Source organism: Lepus europaeus, chromosome 21 (assembly GCF_033115175.1).
Source record: "Lepus europaeus isolate LE1 chromosome 21, mLepTim1.pri, whole genome shotgun sequence".
In the NCBI taxonomy this organism is placed as follows: Eukaryota; Metazoa; Chordata; class Mammalia; order Lagomorpha; family Leporidae; genus Lepus; species Lepus europaeus.
In genome coordinates this window covers 5106484-5132472 of record NC_084847.1, presented here as the reverse complement: position 1 = coordinate 5132472, position 25989 = coordinate 5106484, and positions in this window count along the sequence as shown.

The window sequence follows — 25989 nt, the reverse complement described above, 5'->3', positions numbered from 1 at the left end:
AAGGCCACATGAGCCAGGACTGCATCAGGCTAAAGCCAAGAACTAAATCCAGGTCTCTCGTGAAGTGGCAAGGATCCAACTACGTGAACCACCTCCTGCTGCCTCCCAGGCTGTGCAATATCAGGGCACACTGGAAGCAGAAGTGGGCATTGAATCCAGGCACTGCAACATGGGATGTGGACATCCCAGGCAGTGACGTAATAGCTGAACCAAACGACCACTGCTTGCCTATTATTTATCATCTGTCTAAACTAAGGCGGGGCAAGTTCTTCTTTCTGAACCTCAGTGTCTCATTTGATAGGTGGGGCAAACAATGAGACAGACTTCAAAGGATTGCCACGGACACTGTGAAACTCTGATGTGAAAGGCCCAGGACACGGGCCAACGCTAAGCTTCCAGGAAATGTCGCTCGGGAGTCATGTCAACAATGACTGCTCCTCTCAGGCACATCGCCCAAGACGCTGAGAATGTCCGGGAAGCCACTGTGCCACGGGCCAGAAATAATTCAGAGAGACAGTCACAAGGAGGGGAATACAACAACCTCTTGAGTATCAACTTGGCCCTAGGTACAGCACCAGGGGCTGGGGAAACCGTGTTCTGATGCAGAGGGCTCCTTTAGGCTCACTGTAGTCTAACTGTGCAAGTGACATTAAACCCATGACAAAACCCCGATGAACCTGCCAGAGGGTATACCACATAGAGGCCAACATTCAACCAGGGGTTACAGGGACTTACCCAAAGGTGCTGAGCTCAAGGAAACAGTCACAAAGGCGAAAAAGGAAAAAAAAAAAAAAAAAAAAACCGAGGTCCACAATGACTTATGCAACTCAACATGGTCAACCCTCTCAGCTGTAAATGGAAAAAAGAGCAACTTGGGAAGAACACGAAGCTGAAAAGGGCATTTCAGAAACTGCTAGGCCGGCACCATGGCTCACTAGGCTAATCCTCCGCCTGCGGTGCCGGTACCCTGGGTTCTAGTCCCGGTTGGGGTGCCAGATTCTGTCCCGGTTACTCTTCTTCCAGTCCAGCTCTCTGCTGTGGTCCAGGAAGGCAGTGGAGGATGGCCCAAGTGCTTGGGCCCTACACCCCATGGGAGACCGGGAGGAAGTACCTGGCTCCTGGCTTCGGATAGGCACAGTGTGCCAGCTGTCTCTCTCTAACTCTGCCTATCAAAAAAAAAAAAAAAAAAAAAAAAGAAACTGCTATCCCACAGGACTCCAAGTGAGGAGTTCCAGAGTCAGGGCCGTTGACTGACTTGTATTTATCTGAGATTGCAGGATGTCTAGAAACTCACACAACCACGTACAACCTCTTCGTGAAACATCCAGATACGTATCTGTTCATTTACAACCAAAATGGATAAAAAATAAAAATTACAAAAAAAAAAAAAAAAACCTGGAAACCTGCACTGCATTAATCTTGCCACTCCTACTTCCTGCTCTGTGGTAGGCCAGCTCCATGTTTTGATGATCACAGACAAAGGCTGGAAACATCCATTAGTTATTTGGGGTGTGCGCTGAAAAAAAGGTAAATGATTTGTGGGTACTTGTTTATTCCTACGAACCTTCTGAAGTGGGTACTAACACTGCACCCATTTTACAGGTAAGTCTAACCAGTCTCAGAGCAGTTAACACACTGGCCCAAGATCGGGGCCACAAGCTCTTTACTACAATGCCACGTGTCTGGGAATCCGATCCTCCACGCCTGCTGCCAATATCAGTTATGCTGCAGCTGAACATGAGTGATGATGGGAATTAAAAACTCTGACTCCTAACAGAGAGGTGACCTCGTAGTCACTTCTACAACAATCACTGTTGTGTCACAGAGCTAGACGGCTGGTGTAAATACTCCTGGCCTTTATTTGACTTCGGCACACTGCACTGATGTACAAGAGGCACTCAAAAAGTTCATGGAAAATACAGACTAAGAAAAAAATGTGAGGCCAGCGCTGTGGCTCACTAGGCTAATCCTCCACCTGAGGCGCCGGTACCCGGGGTTCTAGTCCCGGTTGGGGTGCCAGTTCTGTCCCGGTCGCTTTTCTTCCAGTCCAGCTCTCTGCTGTGGCCCGGGAAGGCAGTGGAGGATGGCCCAAGTGCTTAGGCCCTGCACCCGCATGGGAGACCAGGAGGAGGCACCTGGCTCCTGGCTTCGGATCTGCGCAGGGGGCCGGCCATAGCGGCCATTTGGGGGGTGAACACCTTTCTCTCTCTCTCTCTCTCTAACTCTGCCTGCCAAAAAAAAAAAAAAAAAAGTGAGTGGATTTCTAAATATTTTGGCACCAAAAGAAATGCATGTTACTGTTTCATTTTACCACAAACTTAATTTTTAAAAAAGATTTATTTATTTGAGAGGCAAAGGTAAACAGAGAGATTGAGGGAAAGACAGGGAGAAAGAGGCAGGAAAGGGAGGATGGAGGGGTTTTCCAACCATTTTGTTCACTCCCTGAATGGCTGCAACAGCCAGGCCTGAGCCAGGCCCAAAATCCAGGAGCTGGAACTCCATCTGGGTCCGGCATTCCAGTGTGAGATGCCAGTGTTGTAACCTACTGCACCACAACGTCTGACCCTCATAGATCCATTGATCAACACACTCTAGGTACTCTCCTGTAATCATCACCAACGTCCAGTTTTTTGACTTCTCAAGGTAATGTGATTAGAAACTAGAAAATCAACCTATTCACCTATTTAGAGTTCTACTCACTTGTCACTTATGAAACCCTATCACATTATCAATAATTAAATTATTTTAAAACTCTCCCTAGTTTCATTAGCTATCTTCCAGAAACTTGAAAAAAAAAAAAAAAAAGGGAAAGAAGAGAAAGGAAAAGGCAAGAGAGGATAGCAAAGATAGATTCTACAACTGGATTGACTTTTCCTTCTAAAATTGATTTTCTACATGACAACTTCTCACCCTTCCAAAAAAAATCCACATCTTCTTTTACACTATGTTTATATTCAAAACAACATTAAAGTCACATCCAGGTGTCAACTTGATACATAAAAAACTGGGAAGGTTTCTTGGTAACTGTTACAGCCTACTGAATACATACATATTTGGTACACACTCTAATTTTGAAAAACATTTATTTACTAGACTGTAACAGTTCTACTGAGTAGTTACAGACTACCAGGTAAATCTGTACTTTGGAATGCATGCACATTAATTCTGAAAACACAGATCATTTATCCAGCAGAGCACAACACCCAGGTCTGCCATGGACAAGCCCTGGCCCCGCCAATCATCATCCTAGCACCCCACAGTATCATTTTCAGGCATTATCCTGGGCATGACACGTTTTCCTTAGAGAGAGAAGCCTTGCAAACTAGCATCAGATTTCTTTTTGTTCGAAATTATCAAGGTTAGCAGATTGCAAATTGAAACGGGACTAATTAAGAACAGCTTCACCTACTAACAGATAAACAACTCACCCTAAGACTGTGGTTGGAAGGGGTATTGCAATAGATGGATACAACCAGTATCCCAAGCATGAGATTTTCACTTTGGCCATCAACAGCTCATGCCTCCAAGGGACAAATGCCAAAGACCATCATCACGATGTGCCCTCTATCTGTTTTATTCTTTCGCATTAAATGTATATTGAATATTTATATTGAACAATGACATGCTGAGCACTGGGCTTGACCCTGGGAATTCAGCAAAGGTGACAGATACTATTGCAGCCTGTAGTTCATAGAGGATAAAGACATCAACAAATCATGACTGCACTGGGTCCCTTTAGAATCTATTCTCAATACAGAAACCCAGACTATCCATTTTGGAAACACAGTAACTCCCTATCTGAAACAAGGATAACCCCAAGTTCCTGTATGCAAGGCTAGCATCTCTCCCTGCTCCTGATCATCCCCTCAGTGTGCCCCCTGTCTTCCACTCCCATCCCTCTGGCCCCTTCACTGTTCTTTCAACACCAGGGGGCTCTCCAGCCTCATATACTCAGCTGTTCCAAGCAGGTGGAGCTGGGTGGGAGTTCCAGGAGAGGCTTCCCCAGGGGAAGTGGCATTTGGAGCCCTGACAGAAGACAAGAGAAAGCAAAGACTTCCGACGAAGCAGGAAGAGAGAACGCCATGTCTATGACACGCCACTTAGAAGGAGCCAGATACTGTGAGGGCAGGTGAAGAACAGCGTGGTTGGAATGCAGCAGTCAGTGGGCTTGAAGATGGAACAGGCAGAGGGATTAAACACACAAGAGTCACCTTTGCTGACAAACACTCTTAGGGGGGCGGAATCAGAGAGCAAGCATGCCTCTGGGTGCTTGGCTCTGTTTAATTAGTCACTTCTGGTTGTAAAACACAACTTATTGGCCGGCGCCGCAGCTCACTAGGCTAATCCTCCGCCTGTGGTGCCGGCACACCGGGTTCTAGTCCTGGTCGGGGTGCCGGATTCTGTCCCGGTTGCCCCTCTTCCAGGCCAGCTCTCTGCTGTGGCCTGGGAAGGCAGTGGAGGATGGCCCAAGTTCTTGGGCCCTGCACCCCATGGGAGACCAGGAAAAGCACCTGGCTCCTGGCTTCGGATCAGCGCGGTGCGCCAGCCATTGGAGGGTGAACCAATGGCAAAGGAAGACCTTTCTCTCTGTCTCTCTGTCCACTCTGCCTGTCAAAATAAATAAATAAATAAATAAAAACACAATTTATCTAGATGCTGACCTGACAGCTGCCATGTCCCCAGGACCACAGCCCCACAGGCCCATGTGTCAATTTGCAGGCAAAACTTTTGAAGGTCATGGCAAAGTTCTCCATGAGGCAGCTGATACCCCTAAGTCCTTTCAACGAGGCAGGTGGCTGAAGCTGTAGGATTCAAGAGGTTGCCCACTTCCAGGACAGAAATGCTGTGTTTCCTTAGAAAATGCACAGATCGGGGCAAACTCCCTCCTCCTAAAAGAGAAGATGGCACAGAGCTGACGGCAGCCTGCTCTGCAAGACTCTTATTCCCGATTTGCAAAATCCTTTCCCTGGTTGCATCTAACAATGGGAGGTGGGGATGAGTCACATTGAGTCATTGCACTCACCACTAACCCAACACACCGGCACATTCTTTCCCACCTCTATCACACACTGCCCAGGCCTTCAGGCATAAGTCATTTTTTTTTTTTAAGACTTGTAAAGCACTGATTTGGAGTACATAATAACATTAATTTAAGTGACTCATATTTATATGAGTCCTAAAAAGAGAAATAAAAGGGCTCAATTTATGGAAAATACATCTCACTGTTCCCAGATAATGCTTCACAGTGACAGCAACATATCCCATGAGCAAAAACGAGGTTTCTCAAGAAGGAATTTAATTAAGATGAGTTGGGCATGGATTGCACAATACACAGTTGAGGGAGCAGGGTGAGGTCCTTAACACCCCACCGTGCAGAATACACAATCTTAAAACGCCCAATAAATTAGCCGAAAACCTACTTCTCTCCATTTGTCCTGCGCCACCAAATAATACACTGCCTTGAAATGGAATTGTGTGAGATTTTTCACACCAAATCAATTTATACTGAAGACGGAAAATGCTTATGCAATTCCTAGGCTGCAGGTTTGCAATGAGACACTTGGTAGAAAGGGACACTTTCCCTTCTCCTTTTCATCAGAGAGAGAATGGGAATTAATCAGCGGTACTCAACTACGCTTTCAAAAGGACTGTGGCAACACCCCCCAGAAACACTGCCTCTCTTTCAGCATTTCCGAACAAGACCATCACCAACTTTTTAATAATTCCATATATTACCGAAGACTGTGAAAAAAGATTTTAAATCACAAGACGGATGACAATGTAATAAATTAGAGAAATTGTGGCTGTTATTGTGAAATCTCACTGCCCCAGTCTGATTCACATCTCAATCGCTTGATGTAATACGGTCTGAGTGTAATTATTAGCAATTATTATCAAGGCATTCAGAAGCTTTCCCCCCACTGCGAAAGCAAATTCTGCTTTATATCCTCATTTTAATCTTAATTCAAGGATGTCAGGCATCATCCACATAGGGAGGACCAGCGATTCCAGAATGTCTGTTTTGACAGACTGCTCTCTCCCACTTCTTTTATATTATAAATATTTAATACGTGGTTCCACAATGGATGACAAAATCTCAGCTCTGTGATCATCCAAAGTGAAATCCTGTCTCCTCCTCTTCAGGAGACAGCCTCCAGTCTTGCCGCAGCTTAGCACGGCCAAGGTGTGGCACCAGCACCATCAGCCCCGTTAGGGCCGAGTCATAAGAAATGTGCTACTACTTTCTACCACTTTTAAATGCACATCTCTGGGGAAGACGCCCGTAATACATTTAATTGTCTATACTGGGCAATTATAACAAGAGCAATTCCACAAGGCTGCCGCACCAGCCTCTCAACACCTGCTGAATCGATTCATCGCGAACAGAATCTGAGGAATGACAAGAACACCTCACAAGGAGCAGCCAGCGAATGGCAGATTTGCCTCTCGTCGTCCGGGGCCTCGACGCGCCGCGGACTTCCTGGGAACAAATGAGACCTCTGAGGCAACATGTTTTCATTTTGTCACATTTCTTTAAGATGACCGTGGACGGCGCCCGATATTTATTCAACACGTTCGGCATGCGCCACCATCTGCATAGCAGGAGAGCCAGCACGGTTTCAACAACATCTGGTAATTCCAGAGCGATAGTGTCACTTGAAGAACAAATGAACCCTTAGTTAATAAAATCTCCCCCCGACTGTCGGAGATGGCTTTTTGTACACACGCAGGATCCATGATAAGTAGATGGAGAGCACTGATAGAGAGCCCCCATTCCTACCGCGGGATGTCGACACCACCCACGTTTAAATAAAGACGGGGTTTATTACTGGTCTTTCATGAATCGTGATAAATTAAATGTCCTGAATTCTGGAGGGATGAAAGATTTAAATTATAATTCTGAAGGCTCTGGGAAGCTTCTCACAACGTCCCAGTGCCTCAAAGTAAGAATAATATTACCAAGGACAAAAAAAAAAAAAAAAATAGCTGGGTTCAATACAGAGCACTTTTCACCCAGGGATGCCTGAATTCAGAGAGCCTATCTTTCCACATTCTGGATACCTGTGACACTGGGTCCCTGTGGAGCCAATTTTTAAAGGGAACCTACCTACGAGCAACCAGGCACTGTGCTAGACACATGCATTAAATGCCTGGAAAAGGCAAACCCGTCCAAAAGACAAAGCAGACACAAACATCTGTCCAACTACACATGCACAACGGGAGAGAGGACATCCTTCCATGCCCAGGTAACCACACCTCTGACTACAGTGACTTCAAAGGCCATGTTTCATCCAGCTTTGTCACCACCACCATCGCTGGTACTGATGGCTGTTACATGAGGCTCTTCAAGAAGTTCATGGAAAATGCCTATAATGAAAAAACTGTATGCATGGGGTTCAACATATTTTTCCACGGAAAGAAACTGGTCTGCTGATTTTGTAAGTTTTTGCAGCTCATTTGCTGTTGCTATTTTATAAAGAACAGAGGTTTACTTGTCTCCCAGATCTGGAGGCTGGGAATTCCAAGAGCATAGCACTGCATCTGGTCAGGGCCTTCCTGCTGCTTCACACCTCAGTGGAGGGCAGCCAGTGGTGAGACACAGCAAAGGTGCTGGCTCCAATCTCTCTTCCTCTGCCTGCAAATCCTTTAGAGCCACTATGGAGACTCCCTGGTGACCTCACCTACTCCTAACTCACAGACAAATGTGGGGATTGCCTTGCACCACACGAACACTGAAACTCCAGCCTGGTTCCTGCACTACACTGTATACAAGCCAGCATCTGTCAGCACGTTCACACAGGTGAGCCGGTACCACACTATAGATACAGAACACTTGTACCACCGTACAAGGAAACACCCATGCACGTTTGCGGTCCACTCTCCACCCCAAGATTTGCCTATGCTGGACACCTCGCATGATGGGGTCAAAGCCTGGGAAACGTGAGGTCAAATCAGAGAAGTGCGTTTCTTCCTTTGCCTCTTTCCTCAACTTCTTTCCCAATTCGTTCCTACCCATAGGGAAATACACGGAGGCTATCTCCTGAACCACCATGGCTACCACATTATCTGGAAAGGTTTCTTGTGCCCCACTTTGCCACTGTCTAATTATTTAACACTCTGTCATTTTCATTGTTTATAGATATTAACCTGCTGTGTGAAGCTCAGCATCCATTTACGCCCTCATTCGTTTGCTCATACCTGGAAAATACATTTACTGGTCTCCGCTACGCCTGCCAGATAGACGCTGAGTCCTGAAACCAACCAACCCTGGGGCCTGCTCTCGGGGAGCTCATGCTTCATTTCTGGGGATGACTTCAGAGACAAAATTGCACAAAATACATAAAAACGGTTCCAGGACTCTCAATCCTCCGATCCAGGGCAGAGTCTGGCATCCCTCAGGGTGTCCGTCTCTGGGAAATTCTCTTGGCCCTGTAGGAGGCTGCACTTGCCTGTTTCACTGGCCTTTTCTCAGCCACCTTTAATGCCCCCTCTCCCTCTCTTCTTGCAACCATGCAGCAAAGTGGCCCTTCCTGAAGACCTTCCTCTGCTGTCTTCCTTCCACCAGGGACAGTGTCCATGCCCACCATGTCCACTGTCGCCTCCATGGCAACTCACAGTGGGCAAAAAGGTGAGCACGCCCTGGAAAGAAGGCCTTTGCTGACATGAAGCACACACTGGGTGCTGGGCTGAGGTTTGGGGTAGTGTGTGTTTAGGTGGACCTGTTGGGTTCTGAGTGGGGGATTTGAGGTGTCTGTGCTCATGTGGACAAAGGTGCCTCAAACAGTTGGTGGAAACTGATTTAACTGATGTTTATTTTTGGAATCCATGCATAGGAGGTGCCTTCAAAAGTCCATGGAAAATGTATATTAACAAAAAAATTATGGATGTATTTCAAAGTGTTTTGCACCAAAATGAACATCTTTTAATTTCATTTCCCACGAACCTCCCGAAGCGACCTTGTCTGTGGGGCCCATTTCCAGCAATTGTCTCCTCTCTTATCAATTATCAGCTGACGTATCCCAAAAGGAGAAGTCTCTTTTATTCCATACAGGACACATAGACACTGAATGGCCCCATCAATTCCACACTTTATTGCCAGCATCCACCACCCAGGCTTGCACTCCACAACCTTTATTTCAACCAAAAACTGCTGTCAACTCTACAACCACAGTCTCATTGAAAAGTACTGATTTACGATGATGTCCCTTCTTGCCTGCTCACATCTCCAATCCACGGAGTGAGAGGAGCCCCAGCAATATCTATTCAGACGGATAAACCCTCCCTCTTTAACAGAAGTGACTTCCATGACCAGCGGGCATGTCCCAGCACCTGGGGACATTTCCACAGGATTACACAGTGAGGCTCTGGCCATGACTGCAAGTCACAACCACTGAATTGTCAGAATAGATGAGAATAACATGCAGCCCTCAGAGAACTGGGGAGATGTTGCACACTTTTTCTTTTGATCAACAAATAATTCTGCATTTTAATTCCAAAAGATTTCAACAGTGGTCCCACGAGCATACAGTTTTGTTAGATTATGAATGATGGAATATATGAGGAAACAGATTATGGGAAAATGCAATCGTAAGATCTACTTTGGTGGAAACATTGTTTTAAAAAACCTATGGGTTATTCTTCCATAATATATGTTTTCCTTCAACTTTTTCAAGCTCCGTGCTACTACTAGGTGTATACCTGTACCAAATACACAGCATTGTCAAAAACTCATGGAAAAATAAACTTACCATTTCACTTCACTTTTCCATGAAGCTTTCTGAGAACTTGGGAGATACTGATACAAAATTCTTTTGATAAACAAATCATTCAGTATTTTTAGTTAGAAAAAGATGTGTTTATTGTGTATTCTATATGCTTAGAATCAGGAAAACGTATACACACATGTATGTGCGTATAACATGCAATTTCTGTCACAAAGCAGACATAAAAATGTGGTTCCTTCTTCCATTTTCTAAAGGTCGTGAAATTCAGAAGGTACAAGGACAACTCGGTCAACTTCAGAACTCAAGGGCTCCTGCTCATCACTGTCACAGGTGCACACAAGACTAGAATCACGGAACACGCAAGGATCATGTGCCACAGAACCTTCTCAGTATCTCCTTCGATCTTTACTAAAACCTGTGCACTGTCACTCCACCTTGCAGATGACATTACTAAGGCTCAGGGTACTAGACAGACTAGTCCATGGTCCTGATATCCCCACCTAGGCCTGCCAGACCCCAGAGACTGAACTCTGATCCTCTGCTCTGCCCGGTTCCCTGGAATTAGTAGCTCCCTTTCTCTTCAAGGAAAAGGACAGCAACTGCTTCAGACACTTCCGGCATGACCTCAATCACCAGCCTGACTCAATGAAACTTGAGATTTACAAAAGAAATGACATTCACTAGCTATGTTTCAACTTGTTACAATGTGGGCATGGCTTGACGACACAAAAGAATACAACTGCTGTCCAGACTGAAGCAGTGAGGAACGGACAGATTTCCAAAGCATCAGTCGTGGCACAGAGGGCCGACAGGGAAGTTCCTCCTGGCCTCCCTGGTTAACTGACTGATGCTCTCAATCAGCTGGTGATGAGATACGGCTACAGGATGAGAGGCAAAACTTCTAGAAACAGACGAGAGATACCTTTGGAGTCAATACCATAGTTTTGAAACCCAGGTTACAAAAGGGACCCTCTCAGCTACAATCATTGCTGCTTTCCTTCATCACCAAAAATGAACGCATTGTTTATTGTGGCTCTAATCCATGATGGGCTTATACACAGCTACATTTGACAATGCACTCTCAGGCAAGCTCTTGCAGAATCCCTTATTGTAAGTGTTCATAATGCCAAACATCCCTCTTCAAATTAATCGCATCATAATTTGCAATTTGAACACAAACATTCAGGAAATATCTGCTCCATAAGGCTGCAAGCTTCATGAGCCAACCCCTTGTATGAATGGATTTCATAAAAATATGCACCAAAATAAACTTCCCTCTTTCTTTTTACTTTTTTTAAATTTTTTTTATTTTTATTTTTTGACAGGCAGAGTGGACAGTGAGAGAGAGAGACAGAGAGAAAGGTCTTCCCTTTTGCTGTTGGTTCACCCTCCAATGGCCACCACAGCTGGTGCGCTGCGGCCGGCACACCGCGCTGATCCTATGGCAGGAGCCAGGTGCTTCTCCTGGTCTTCCATGGGGTGCAGGGCCCAAGCACTTGGGTCATCCTCCACTGTACTCCCTGGCCACAGCAGAGAGCTGGCCTGGAAGAGGGGCAACCGAGACAGGATCAGTGCCCCGACCGGGACTAGAACCCGGTGTGCTGGTGCTGCAAGGTGGAGGATTAGCCTGTTGAGCCGCGGCGCCGGCCAACTTCCCTCTTTCATTCCAATTCCTCTGAACTTTTTGAATTTCCCTTGTACAGTCATGTGATCTTTCAGTCTTCCCAGCAGCCCTGTGAAGTGGCCATTTACCCTCACTGTACACAGAAGGAAATGCAGGCGTGGAGGCATCCCCAGAGCAGACTCTAAACACAACAGCGGAGCTCCTGGGATGAGGGCAGAGCCGTGTCTGCATTTGATCCTCACAAATCCCAGCACACAGTAGGAACCATACACAGTTAGACACACAGTAGGTACCATACACAGTTAGATGGAGAATGAGAAGCTGCTGCTTCTGAGTGGGCCACGCAAACACAGACATGCAGAAGAACTCTTGCTTTATGTGAAGTCCATGAAGTTGAGCTCTGTAACTCGGAGGAATTATCGTGGAAAACGGAGCCAGATGAGGCAACTATCCTGGGACCCCTGGGAGAAACAGAATCTGCTGCTACTGTTCTAAAGGCAGTCTTTTTTTTTTTTTTTAAACTTTTATTTAATGAATATAAATTTCCAAAGTACAGCTTATGGGTTACAATGGCTTCCCCCTCCCAAAACTTCCCTCCCACCCACAACCCTCCCCTTTCCCGCTCCCTCTCCCCTTCCAATCACATCATGATTCATTTTCAATTCTCTTTATATACAGAAGATCAGTTTAGTATATATTAGGTAACGATTTCAACAGTTTGCCCCCATATAGCAACACAAAGTGAAAAAAAATACTGTTGGAGTACTAGTTATAGCATTAAATAAGAGTGTACAGCACAGCTAAAGGCAGTCTTTTGTCTGTCTCTTACCCAACAGCCACACTCGCATTCCCGTAGGAAAACACAGCCATACCCAAAAGGTACTCCAGGTGACAGAGTGTTCACTTTGCTAACTTCCTCCCTTACTTGTCTGGGGAAGATTCACAGAAGCAAAGCCCCGTTCAACGACAGGCATTGTGCTAATCAACGTGAAGCAATTAAAAGAATGTAAAAACAGTACCGTGTTTCCCAAGAAAGGTATACATTCTTAGAAACCAGAACTAAAGGCGGAACATTCTGAGTATTATAAGACAGACACACACTTCAGTGGCAATGCAGAGGAAGAGGAAATTGATTTTGGCTTTTGCTAGAAAACATTAAAAGAAGAAACAAAGGAACTAAGTCATACAGCCAGAGATGCAGGTGCGGGCAGAGAGAGGCTCCAGGCAGAACGAAACGCATTGTTCTCTGGACGCCTACATGAACAGAACTTGACAGTCAGTCATGACGTTTGGAATGGTGTGCACTTCTCGGGTGGACCTGACAGTGCTCTCCCCACCCCCAGGAAACGACATCCAGACAGTGTCAGGCCACTGGAGGAACACAGCCAGCCACGGGAAGCACCCGTGAACCAGAGCAACCGCAGCCGGCTCACAGCTGGTTAACTCACAGTTGCTTAAATATTCTTCATTTCATCTTCGGATCTACCACAAAACTCTTCCTTTAACAAACTGCCCCTGCCCCAGTCTCCATTTATCTGCACGCTTCCTCCCACCCGCATCTTACTCAATGGGTGATGAGACTCCAGAGGAGCCAATCAGAAAACTCCAGCCCTAGAGCACAGGGATTTTTCTAGAGGCGGGCACATGATCCAAGTGGCCAGTCAGGGCCTTCCCTGGGATTTTCTTAAGTATCTTTGAGACGATGCTAACTTCTCAAAGCACACATATGGAAGCAGCTTTCTGGCACCTGGCACCAAGAAGGCAAGCAGATTCAAGGAGGAAACATGGTTCTTACAGCCTCAGGACACCCCAATACGCAGCTACGCCTGACATCTGCATCTTGGTGTCCTTGTTTCGTGATCCAATCATTCCTTTTATTTTTATGCTTGTTATTTTTTTTTTAATTCACTTGGAATTAAAGAAATCTTGGTGAAGTCAGTGCCTCAGGTCCATTAATCTGGGGCATGTTTCTTCTGCACTGGGTGTAGTTCCACTTCTCACAGCAAAACCCAGCCAGTGTGCAGTCAGTACTCATGCCCTTCCTTCCTTGATAGAAACACCCACCCCAGCACCACTGTCTGCTAAATTGCAAAAAGCATTCAAATACCTCAGATCCTGTGGCTTGTATGACAAAACTGTTGCCATCTAGCAAAACCAAACAAGTCCTAAGACAGAGGAAGACTATCAGTATCACAACATGTGAGGCTCAGCACTGCTCACAGCATGTCGTTAACGTGCCACACGTATCTGGATTACATTGCAATCACCCTTGACTCCAAAACATCGCGTGTATCCTTTATAGAATGATAGTTCAGAGCAGACCTCAGTGATTTCCACTCCAATGAATCATCTGATTGATCGGCCAATGAGACAGGAGACAATACGGGCTACAAATAAAGGGACCGTCCAGTCTCACAGACCCTGGCTGTCCTCATTTCAACAGCTCAGCATCTCCTACAGCCTGGCTCCCAGCCTGGGTCTCATCTGCACCTAACTCGGAGAAATCCTGTGAATTAAATACCATTCCTCGCCAGAGTTCAAAGAAGTCACATTCAAGGCCAAGGTTTAGATGCAAATAGGAAAGATGTGCTCCCGAGGAAAAAATATCAAACCTGACCCAGAAGGACCCCTGCTACCTGCCTAAAAGAAACGTGTCCCCAGGTGGATGTTCTGTGATCTCTGCTTTAGAAAGATTGGCCATCTTATGTGAAACCCTGAAAAGCTGTCACATTTATTGTATTTTTGGAAGGATGAATGTTTCTTCCTTTCCCCCTCCCACAGGAGAGGGGGAAAAAAAAGGTGTTGCTGTGCCTGACTTCCAGGAAGATTTCATGAATATCTCAGAGATTAAGTAAAAGGGAGGGGAGAAATAACCACAATTTATCTGTTGTTATCAGCAATTAAAGATACTTTATCTAATTGCTATGGAAGCTGGCACCATTCAACAATCAGCTCTGACAAACTGATCATTATCAGTAATTTATGACCAGTTTCTTAGTTAATTGTCTTCAGGAAGGAGAGCAAAAATCATTTGTATAGAAAAATAAGTAGTCATTAACAACAGTGGAGTTTGTTGGAAATGCGACCATAAATCACCAGGGCTCTTAATGATCCCTGGGAAGGGAAGAGGTACAACACAGACACAATCTTCAACTTCAGGGAACTATTCTGAAGAAAGCACACTTCATAATGGACTTTCCCCCTCTAATTAAAATGAAGAACGGCATGCCTTCCCCTTCGGAAGGTAGCACACACTTTCCTCTCAATGCACCGGTGCTGAGCAGCGAGGTGCCCGCTTCTGCTTTGGCCTGTGGAGCTAGCTACCTACGCTCAGGCACTGTGAAATTCTGCCTCTCCTAGCCAAGAAAGTGGGCCTGATTCAACTTTGTAAAAAAGATTCATTCATTTATTTGGGCGGGGTGGGGGGAGGTAGAGAGAGAAATACATATAGAGAGGCAGAGAGAGAGAAAGATACAGAGAAAGAGAGAGAGAGAGAGAGAGAGAGAGAGAGAGAGAGAGAGAGATTGGTTGATTGATTCCATGTGCTGGTTCTCTCTCTAAAGGTGCAGTGTTGGTCAAAGCCAAAGCCAGGAGCCTAGAGATCAATCTTACCTCCCACATGGGTGGCAGGGGCTCCAGCAGTTGGACCATCTTTCACTGCTTTCCCAGAATCCCTGGCAGGGAGCTGGATCGGAACTTGAGCAGCTGGGGCTTGAACCAGCACTCTGATATGGGATGCCGGCTTTGCAGGCCGAGAGCTCGGTTCAAGGTGCCACAGTGCCAGCCCCCTGATCTGATGTTTTGTAAAGCTAATTGAATACACTTGTCAAGAAACCCAGCTCTGATTTAACAGCTGGAAAAACCTTCTGGTTCATGAACCACACATGGACTTTTGAGGCATGACCTACATTTAACGTTGGCATTGTCAGCTGTAAGGCAAGGAACTTTGGACACATTACGGAGCCAATGCTCTCACTTATAAAAATAGAATATGCATTTGCTATTGGTTGAACTGTGCCCCCTCAAAAAGATAATAACACCCCGATCTGTGGTACCTGTAAATATCTTTTTGTATATACAGATATTTCTCAACTTATGACAAACCTTTTGTAAATTGGGACAACCCTAAATTTAAAATACATTTAATACACTGAATCTACACTCCACTCTAAGAGAGTACCAGTTGTTTCCCCTCATAACTGTGTGACCAGGAGTGGCAGGTCACCATCACTGCCCAGCACAGCCAGGACTAACATATACTGATACCCTAGGAAAAGACAGAAGAGCAGCATTTGAAGTACGCTTGCTGCTGAACACAGCTCACTTCCACACTGCCATGAAACTGAAAATCGTAAGCCACATCACTGTCTGTTGCAGACAATGTGCGGAGTCTTTGCAGAACAAATCAAGTTAAGATGCAGTCACTGGAGCAGGCTCTGATCTAACAGGCAAGTGTCCTCATAAGACGGGGAAACTCGCATGTGCAGACAGACAGACCAAGAAGGAAGATAGGGTGGGGACAGGAACCCTGGGAGAAGGCTCTGCGATGGAGGTAGAGGGAAGAGAGATACAGTCCAGGCCCAAGAACCCCAGAGATTGCCAGCAAACCACCAGAAGCTGGCAGAAAGGAAGGAAGGGCCTCTCTGCAGGTTCACGTGGAGCAAGCCCAGCAGACACTTGGATTTGAGGCTTTCTGCCCCAGAATGCCAATGAGATAAATTCCTATACTTCTTAGCACTCAAGTGTTTGGTGCTTCCCTGTCGCAGCCCAAGGAAACTGCCACACAACCTTACAGGGTCTCCGGGCAGACACGATGAGAAGGGGCGTGGAATACGCCCAGGACAGGGTGTGGCAGGTAGCATGCATGCAGTCAAATCCCTACCCAAACAACAGTGTTTTTTTTTTTTTTTTTTTTTTTTTTTTTTTTTTTTTTTAGACCATACTAGACAGGCCCTGGAATGCACAGTATTGGACTTTAGGCAAATGGGCCCTGGGACTCTCATCAGGAACTTGGAATCCAGACTCAATTCTTTCATTTCTAAGTCTCTTCCATAGTGAACTTTCATTCCTCACCAGGACCCTTGACTCCTCAAGGGGCCCTCATCTGCCTTCCTTGCTTGCAAAAATGCTGTGAGCCTCAATTGGGAAAATACGCATTCAAAACTCTTTGTAGTTTGAAGCACCTTTCATTTAGCAGAGCCAGGAAGACAGGCCCTGGGGTCCTTGGGGATCAACTGACCCACACCCTAAATCTGCAAGTAGTGCAACGCGATCATCTGAGCTTTCAGGTGGGAGTGGTCACTTCAGGGATGAGGGAGGCTTCTCTGCCCAGTACAAGCTGAGGTGTCATGCGAGAGCACACCTAGCCGGCTGATGCAGGCACGGGGTGCCTTGTGGCATAGCCAAGAGCATGTGTGCCAGGCCAGAAGGGAAAGGACGTGCAAGCCAGGATGGTTAGAGCTCTGAGAATAAAGGATTCTGAAGAGCAAATGGAGGGAGAGGTAAGAGGCTGGGTTGTCCTGGCTTTACCGAGCCACATCATTCATTTTCATTTCATCTTTGTATTTTTTATAAAGGTTGGAAGAGGGAAGAGATGAGGTGAAGTCACCTTATTTGAATATTAAAAAGATGCACTCATCATTACATAAAGATTGGATTCAAAGAGGCAGTGGGAGAAGGTTAGAGGTAAGGAGTCCAGATGTGGGTAGCTCAGATTAAAGGATCTGCAGTCCATCTGGGAGACGGAGGAGAGATTCTGAGGTGTCGCTTGGAGAGAAGCCATTATGACTACTTTTATCTCCTAATTTAATTCAACTCAGGTCCATTGGAATGCCTTCTGTCTCCTCCCTGACAGATGGTCAGCTTGTAAAAAATTTCATTAGTTTAAACTGAATATCCTATGTTCAATCATCCTTTTCCATACTAGCTATAAAAATAAACTCTTAACTAATAACCATAAAAGCAGACATGTGCAAACAACGCTAGAAGCAAAGGTGACAGAGTCCAAGTTAGATCAAGCCCAGTAACAACACTGGCACCGGAGTGCCTTCACTGACCAGTTCTACGTGTCCAGTGCCATTGTATTTCACATCGCCTTTCAGAGATGAGTATTTCCATCTCTATCTTACCAATGACGACAGAGAGATTCCGAAAGGCGCAGAAATGTCTAGAGGGTTCCCGTCAACTCTACCGTTGATGTACAGCAAGTGAAATTCTAAGTGGGAGCCTCAAATGCATCAAACCTCTTATAGGGAGTCAGGAAGTTAATGATTCAACAGGATTGGAAGCTAAGAAAGAACAATCTAAGAGTTGATGATAATGAGTTCAGAGTTGAACTTCCATATAAAAATTCCTGTTATGTCCTGTGAATCACTCAACTACAATGCTTCCCAGAACACCAGTTTACCTAAACTGCACAGTGAAACAGAAATAAATCAGGTGCAAATAGTCCCCAGGTGTTTTTTTTGCATTGGAAAGGGGCAAATAGTTCTTTCCTAATGGCAGTGAACAATTTTGCTACCATCTAGACATCTTGGTCTGAATCCATTCCATGTTGTCAGATTAATTTCTAGGGACCATGCATACTATGGACCGGAAGTATCTTCCTCCTCTCAAAGCGGAGACCAAGTACCAAATAACAGGCACCACCCTTAGCCGGCACAGTGTCCCCTGAATGAGAAGCTTGGCAACACCAATGGCTGTGCGTGAAGCACTTGACTGGCACAGAGGGGGCAGACCTGGACAAGTTGCCCTCATATGTCAAGCAGCTCACACAGCCCAAGATGGAGCCACTCAGCGAAGCCTCAACACCTGCCAAAGCCAAGCCATCACAGATGGTGCTCAGCACCATCTCGTCCCGTCGTGCCTCTGCAGGTGAAAGGGAAAATGCTCTGTGCTCAGTTGTCACCCAAATGCCCAGACGACTCTTCTTCCTGCATAGATACTGTCGCTTTTCCCAAGGCAGAGCCTGCTGTGACATTTCAGAAAGCTCGTCTTACGGAGTGTTTAGAAGGAGCCTCTAACTCCCTCTAAGTTGCTTTAGTGTGATCCCTGGGGATCCCTGTGGATTGTCCCCACCCCTGCTAAGGTGCCTCTCTCTCCAACCAGGCAAAAAGCATTCAGGCCAGAAGGGCATCTAAGTGCAAAACAAAGAACAAACACAGCAGCCAAGGTCTTCTCTGAGCCAACGTGAGGTATAAAACGTGCAAATCCCAAAGTGAGAGGAGGCAGCATCTCAGACAAGGAAGAAATAGACTCCCAAGGTGATTCAGAAGTCACAGAAAAGAAAGCAAGTATTTTTTAGAGCAGACCCTGCTTGTGCTTCCCACCAAGTCGAAGACACTATGAAGGGTCTCTGCCCACCCCCCTTTCAAGTCACAGGCAGTGAAGTACCTTAATGATGGCCAGCCACTCCAGCGCTCAGGGCTCCTGAATTCAAAAGCTATAGGCTGTAAGGCAGAGACACCATCCTAGGAATTTTAAACATTAAGCTAAGAGAACGGTTTCCACTCCTAAAGAATCCTGATATGTTAAACCTAAGGCATGACGTGCGCCTGTGCCGCCTTCTAAGGACACCTTTCATCCTCTGTCAAACATTGAGCTCATTTCCATTGGAAGGGAACAAAAATATTGATTGGAATTGGTGTGTATGTAATCAATGGTGGATAGACTGGCCCCAGGAAGGAGAGCAGAAGAGGGGGGACCATAAACCACGGGGGACCAGGGAGCAGAGAGATGCCACACTGTGATGACAAACACCCTTGGAGACTGTGACTCAACATCGTGCGGTCCCCATTAAGGCACCAAGAGGAAGTCAATGGTAGGTTAATGAGGTTCGCAGACAGTCCCAGAAAACACGACGATCCTGGTGCCCAAGAAGGCAGAACCAGTGTCTAGGACTCTGGTCCCATGCAGCGAAGCTGATCACACCATTACCCACACAGGCATCTTTCAGCTCAGTGGACATCGGCTCAAGGGAAAGCGGGAGGCAGGGTGAAGCACACCTGCATTCATCCCGGGGTGGGGTGGGGGAGGGGGTCCTAACCCACACACAGGCCCACCCTGTGCCAGGTGCTCTGTGAGGAGGACGAGCAAACAGAGGAGCACCTTCCCTATGGTCAGGCACAGCTCGCAGCTCTCAGGGTTACCTTACAAGCAGAGGCAATCCAGGGGTGCAAACATGAGCTGTATCTCCAAAGGCAAGCTTCTCTCTGGGTTCACCTGTTCGGACACTTGAGCTAGAAAATGGAGGTTATTTTAAGCATTCCTAGCTCATCTGTCACACAAAGTTTAGAGGGAAGCTCTCACCTGAGGCCCAGCACACTATCTAAGCACTGCTACATCGTCCGTCCCCCTCCAAGCTACCCCATTAGCCTACACCTTGGTGTTCTTACTTCCCCCATCCCAGACCCACCCCAAACCAACCCCTATGTAGGTGCCAGAGATGTTTATTTAACACAGGTCATCTTATATTCCTTCCCTACTTAAAACTCTACACTATCTTTCCATTGCACTCAGAAAAAAGAAAATGGTTACTACCATCTTCCACTTGCTATGCCCTACCTAAGGTGCCATGGCATCACCCGGCATCTCAGACAACCTTAGGTCACTATCCCGGGATCTCTCATTTACAGAAACCCTGATTGGTTCCTGGTGACATGGTTGCTGCTTGCTCTTGGCTCTTTTCCCTTGTATAAGGAAGCCAAGTAGGGTTCTGGGTGGCGATTTCCACCCACAACCAATGGACTATTGTGTTTTCTCACCAGCAACATATGAGGGTCCCAATGCCTTCACAGGATGAACACTTGTGACCTTGCACATTACCGCATTACCGCCATCATTGTGGGTATCAGGTGGTATCTCATCATGGCTTTGATTTGCATTTTCCTACTGACTAATGACTCCAAGCACCTTTCTGTGTACTGAGTGGAAGCGGTAGCTGCACAACATTGTGAATGTACTGAACACCACTGAACTGAGTATCTTAAAATGGTTTTATCATGAGTTGTGCCTGAATTCAAATTAAAGGCAAATATATACCAAGATAAAATTAATCTGTCAATCACATCTCACAGATCCTAGGGTGTCCATTTCTTCATCTTGCTCCATATCTCACTACCTACATCCAGCTAATTATTACAGGTAATTATTTAATTAAATTCATAAATAAATACAAATTTAGATTTTTTTTTATTTTTTTCTGCACAAAGGAACGAATGCTGTTTGGAAGTTTGGAAGCCTCCGCTTTGAAGCAAGTCACTATCTTCTCTTGTCAGCTGCAATACCTCATTGCACAGGCTCAGTTTCTGTACGTATGGAGGAGTTTATAATCCTGACAATGGGAAAAACTCAGACAGTGCAGTCCAGACACATGAACTGCAGCGCAGGGCAACAGTCCATGGGTGATGCCGGCATATGGGCATGACCTCTGAAGTCACTGCCTGGGTTCACATTCCAGCTCCACTGCTCACATCTTTCTTTCTTGACCACATCACAAAAATGTATCTAAGCCTCCTGCTCCTCAACTGTATAATGCAGATTAGAGGATTAGGTAATAAAGCCATGATTCAGTTCATGTTAGTGACTATGTATCAATAACCACCCAATTCATCCAAAACTGTGAGCTGCTTTATTTCTCCTTGGGATGCACTGTGGTGCAGAGGCATCCACATCCAAGCCTGTTTCCCTTGGCCAGTGCCCTGTTAAGTCTTGCTGTTCACAGTGGGTCTAAAGGCCAGCAGCATCAGCATCACCTGAAAGATTCATAGAAACACAACATCTGGGGCAGGTACTGTGGTGCAGTGGGTTGGGTTGCTGCCTGGGACACGTGCATTCTATAGCAGAGCACTGGTTAGAGTCCCAGCTGCTCTACCTTTTAGCTTTCTAGCGATGCACTTGATGACTCAAGTACATCGAGTCCCTACCACCCAAGGGAGAGACTTGAATGGAGCTCCTGGCTCCTGGCTTTGGTTTGGCCCAGACATCTGGGGAGTGAAACAATGAATTTAAGATCTCTTTGTCTCTCTCCTTCTCTTTCTGTCACTCTTGTCTTTCAAATAAATCAATCTATGAAAAGAAAAGAAAAGCACAATTTCAGGCTGCACTGCAGATCCACTGAGCAGAATATGAGTTTTGGAAAGATTGCTCGGTCATCTTATTCCCTCCAGAGCTCGCGAAGCCATGGTACAGAACACGAGAAGGAGAGGACACTTGAGCTCATCGTCTACAGCAGGGCTGCGAGCAGCACCACCCATACCCACGGTCTTCCAGCACACACAGCTGTACAGCTGGCTACAAACAGACCAGAATCCAGTATCAGCAGAGTATTAGAACAAAATGAACAAAACGCACTCAGCACAAATAATTTAGATAGGCCATGCCCTTGTCTCCCGAATCTCTGAGCTTTCTGGCAATGTCGTCCTGTCATTCCTATTTAATGCTCATGAGTAAAACAAGTCACAAGAATGCATAAGTGAACTTGACCGTGGCAACTGATGTTTACTAATGTGCTCCTTGATCTCCCTTTAATCTCTGCAAACTCCCTTTTCACTTGGGACCCATCTCAACTTGTTGTGCCTAAGACACCTACCATAGCATCTGGACACCTCCTAGAGATCTGAGACACCTCACAAGTCAGTAGCTCCAGAAATGCCGTTGCTTGCTGCTAAATACAATTAGGCTTATCACACTTCAAGACCAGAAGGAAAATTTTATACAAAATAAAAAACACAAGGCCTCCCGGGCCCCCCATCGTCCTTTTGTGACAGAGCTAATTTAAAATGCACTGCATCATCAAAGCCACATTACTCTGATGATACAGAATTTATGAGGGATGTCCCACTTTATATTATGCATTAACTCGAAGTCAACAGGGGAGGACAATAGGGGACACAAATTAGGATGAGCAAAACATTTAGAGCCAAATGGATATACTCAGTCACATGCTGCTAAAAACATAAATGCTAAGTGGTAGCTTTTTTTTCCTTCCTACAAGATAGGGATAGGGGAAGTCTTGAAACTCCTGAGTATACTGACGGCTCATCTCAAGCTGTCGGCTGTGTTTATACTCAAGATGCACGGTGCTCCTGTAAATCAGATGGTACCGGCATTGACGAAAGTATTTGGTTATCGATATCCCTGTCACTTCCACAATAATTGGATTTCCATCCCAACCATGTCAAAACTACAGATTATGCCTCTGCCTTTGGTGGATTCCCTGGAAATCAACATGTATGAAGTTTCTGAGTGGAAGCAGACAAGGTCTCTTAGTGGGTGAAGGTTCAGGTAAGGGTCAGCTCTACAGGGAGAACACAGGGAAAGGGAAGAAACAGAAAACGAACTGGATTCTAAAGATGCACCACACCATTAACCAGGGAAGACAAGAGTAGACAAGGAGAAATTGTGCTTATGCATCATGTAAGAGTTAAACAAGAAGTGATTAAATACACTCATGTTCGGTGCTACAGCCACGAGAAAGATGGAAGAATCAGGTACAAGCACCTTAGTTTCTGAACCTTGCTCAGATCCAAGGTCAGGTTTGTGTCAGATTCCTGGTCTTTAAAGAAATCCTGAAGCAAATGATTGACTGATCGGGTCATTCATTCAATCACTGAAGCTAAATCCATGAAGCATTTGCACCAGGAACTGTGCATGAGTGGAAGATAGTTGGCAGACATACTTGACGTGGTAGGAACCTTCACAGAGCTGACACACAGTTAAAATAAAAACACAACCACGTTGGATGAGAGGAGAGGAGAGACAGTCAACAGTGCAGGAGCAGAAAGAAGCCAGGAGATGTCCAGCGAACTCCATCTAGACAATTGCCCTACACCAACGATACATGCGCAGAACTTCAAGACTGACCTTTTTCACTTTTTTTCAGTGTGATCCCTCAATTTCCATCTTAAAATTAGGCTCAGACAAGCCCTGAATGGAAAGAAAGTGACCAACCTTCTTCTCGTCCTGGGATGGAGGGCGTTTCCACGATTTGAGACTGCTCATGCTCAAACAAGAAAAGGCCCTGACCAACCAGGGCCCATTTGTCTTTCCAACCCAAAGTCATAATCCAACCAGAGTACACCCCTCATCTCCTCTTCACGGGGTACATGTGGGCTACCTCTGAGTGCCCATCACTCAAATCCTTTTCCGTTTGCAGGGGCTTAGACCTCCCACCACAGGAACAACTATGTTTTGTAGGTGGAAGGCAGTGTGACCGGTTTGACCATGAGAACACTCTCCACTGGACTATTCATTCAAGTGAAGCATCCCTAAAGCAAAATACAACACACTCCAAAATCTGCAAGTTACTGAGCACCAAACCGGCACAAGCGGGAAACTCCGCGGCTGATCTCACGTGCAAGGGTTCAGTGAAAACGCAGGAGAGAGGGAGTTCCTGGCACAGCAGTGAAGACGCCGCGTGGGATGCCCACACCCCGTATCACACTGCATGGGTTTCAGTCCTCGCTCTGCTTCCAGATCCAGCTTCCTGCCGCTGTGCACCCTGGGAAGAGGCAGGCAAGTGCTCAAGTACTTGGGCCCCTGCTACCCTTAGGGGATACTGCAATGAGTTCCAGACTCCTGGCTTTGACTTGGCCTAGACACAGCTGTTGCGGACATTTAGGGAGTGGGCCAGTGAATGGAAGCGCACTCTCTCTCTCTCTGCCTTTCAAATAAATATGAATATTTTAAAAATAAATACTGCCTTAACATAGAAGACAACTGTAGGGTCTTCGACGCATCCAGGAAAGGAGGAGATATACCTTCCCAGGAGCCAGAGGCAGCCCCAAGACCCTCCACGGAAGAGGACAGAGATCAACCTGCAGGGTGAAAGGGGGTGAGTGACCCCCCGCCCCAGGCTGCTCTGCAGCTGCCTCCTTTCCCTGAGAGGGTCCAGGGGGGTGCAGCGCTCCCTTTTACTCACTCTTTGTGAAACACAGAATGGGTGCATCCTGAGTTCGCACGGCAGAAGATTAAGAGCTTCCTAAAGGCACCTCCATCAGACGCCTGCTCTCCTCTCAGGATGGATTCAAGCAGAGGCCCCTGGGCCTGAGCTTTGACCAATGGGATATGTTCTCCTGGGATCTCCCCCTGGGGTAGACAGAGGCAGAGCTAAAACTTGCTTCTTCCCGTGGGGGAGACCTCAGAGTTGCTCCATGCATGCCAAACTGCCTTTCATCAATCTGGACTCTGTATACTTCCATATAACCGCTAAGAAGTGGCTTGTTACTAACTGAAGGCGGAGGAAATTGGTTTCTGTTGCTTGCAACCAATAAACCCTAATTGGCCCACAAAGTGAAGACTGCCCCTGTAATTAATGGCAATGTTTAATTTCACTCCTTTGTAAATTGGGTTGATATTCATACATGAAGGATAATTACTTTGTTCTCGTGTAATCCCTTTTGATGTTATAAATCTCCATTATGAAACCCTATCTGGGTGCATGAGAGACTATCTCTACTTCCTAGAAAGGCCTATTAGACCACAGATGCTCACAGAAAGGGTCATTCATTACCCTGAGACATGGACACTGAGGGACGCTCTCAATGAAATACTAAGGAAGTTATTCTGATACAACAAAAGGGAGTGCTATCAAAATTTAAAACTATGGAAAATAATTTTTTTACCTTGTTCTCAGTTTCACGCCAGATTATGTTAAATATAATTAAAATCAGGACAGAGATAGATCTCAGGAGAAATCCAGGAATAAGTAAGAGGGTTTAGCAACACTTATCCTCTGCCTGCGAGCCAAGGCACCTGCTCCTGAGCTCATCCCCGAAGCCATTTGTCCATGCTAAGAAAAGCACTTCATCTGCAGAAGCGCCTGCAAGAGGGGGAAACTTAAACTCCATGCCACAGTTGGATGTCTGCTTCTGTAGCCAACTTGATGGGTATCTGAGAGACATCCCTAAGAACTAGAGAAAAATAGACGGGGAGAAAGGCTGGGTGGGAGTGTGGGAAAGAGAGGCAGCACAGCCCACTCCACTTTTGGCACGGCTGGCAGGAACAAGTTCAATGCTGCTCGTGTAGCTGCAGCACAAACAGCAGAGCTCGAGCCAACTTCCCGTGCACTCCAAGGAGGTCACCTGCAAGGTGAGGGAACTTGAGGAACAGACGCAAGGAAGGGTGTAGACTGAGGCTTTCCCACAATTAAATTTTCCTCCTCCAGAATCTTAAGAGCATTAGGACAGAGTCGGAATTTGAATATTTACCACGCAGCAGCCAGGCAGGTAGCAACAGAAGAATTCAGGAATACAACAGCACACTGGATTTTACAGCCATGACTGTGTCTCTTCTTTCCGATCTCTCTTCCTAGAGCCTAGAAACAAAGAACCTCCATGGCAAAGTCTTCCCTTTTCATTCCAAGACAAAAGAAAAGAAGGAATGAAAAATACACCAGGGCACCTCAAATGTTTCATAGTTAATTAAATGATGAGTTTCTTTCAGAGCAGAAGAACATTTAAAATTTGTGTGTTTTCTTCACAACACACATTCCCCACCAACTTTTTTAAGATCCCTCACGGGATGCTCCCCCTTCTCGTTAGGAACTGGAGCTTGCTTGTTCATGCAGGAAGAGATGTTGTCAATGCATTTTAAGAGAAATCCTTTACATGAGAAAATAGCTCAGACATAAGCATCTGTTGT